Raw genomic sequence first — 1,353 nt, forward strand, 5'->3', positions numbered from 1 at the left:
TGCCAGCCCGCTCAGAGATGTGTATAAGAGACAGGAGCTTCTCCAGGAGCGTTCTCGGGCACTCGATTTTCACCCGCGCACAAAGTATAAGTTCTTTTTCTGCCGTTTAAAAATGACAGCGTGACAACCGAATTGACTGGCGAACTTTGAGAGACTCCCGTCGCCCGGAGAATCCATATATATATACCTGGGATCCTGGTCAGCCTCCTTTGATTTTCGGGAGCCGCCGGATCCGGAAAAGGGGTTATCGGAGTGACCCCTCTTTGATCCGCCGATTTTTGCGCGGCGTTGGCGACCGATAGATAAGATCTTCGCCTAATTTGGCGTGTGCCAAATTAATTACTGAATCTTATCTTTTGGGGACCGGAAGGGTCTCCTTCCCAAAACTTGCACGCGAAACCAGGCGGCGATTGTCTCTATTTGTAGGCAAATCGGGCTTATCGGCAGCAGATTGTGCTAATTGAAAGCTCTCGCTCATCCGTTTCTTAGAACGCAGGAAGTCTTAAATCTAATATTTAATTAAATTATTGCCCCTGATATCGCTCGTCGCTTTCGGCGGCTAACTTTGACATTTTCCACGAAAGAAAAGAATCGTGGAGTCCTCAGGACGTAACACTGTATAGTTTCTTTATAGTAAGTGAAATACGAACATGCTGCAATGTAACCAATTTACCTCGATAGCCGGGTAAGTTGACACATATCATAGTGTAAGTTGCTTAAGCGATAAATTCCATATTAAATTAATGAAAACATAATAGAAGTAAAAACAGATCACAGATATGTATTTCTTAAAAAAAGATCACATCTTTTAGAATTATTTTGTAGTGATCAAATAGCAAAAAGGTATTATAGAGTAATAAATGTAAACTATTTTAGATGTAGCTTATTTCAATACAGAAATATTAAATAAAAAACGTTTTGTCATAATTAAGTTGTAATTGAAAGGTTACACACTTCTTATAGTAAAGTAAACTAAATTAACCTTAAATATGAGCTAACGTGCCCCATCCTTACAGACATATAATTTAAATCATTTTATTATAATAAATTATGGTTATTACTCAAAATAACATATTGTATAGTAACAAAAACTTTTCTTTTATCTAATAATACATCACTTACATTTCTCTCTTGGCTCCGCCCCTCCCCCCGCCTATCACATAGCTAATATCTATTGCAGAAACAGAAAATACGTGCTTTAATGCTTCTACTTATTTAGTAAGACGAAGATTTAATAAATATTCAATTTAATATACTTTCTACCTTGCGTAGGGGTCTGTCTAATTTTTTCGGTATCTATTATTTTTAGTGTATTCTAGACTCATTAATTTAGTAAGGCAAAGAATTAATAAA

This window comes from Wasmannia auropunctata, unplaced genomic scaffold (assembly GCF_000956235.1).
Source record: "Wasmannia auropunctata unplaced genomic scaffold, wasmannia.A_1.0 LD336076.1, whole genome shotgun sequence".
In the NCBI taxonomy this organism is placed as follows: domain Eukaryota; kingdom Metazoa; phylum Arthropoda; class Insecta; order Hymenoptera; family Formicidae; genus Wasmannia; species Wasmannia auropunctata.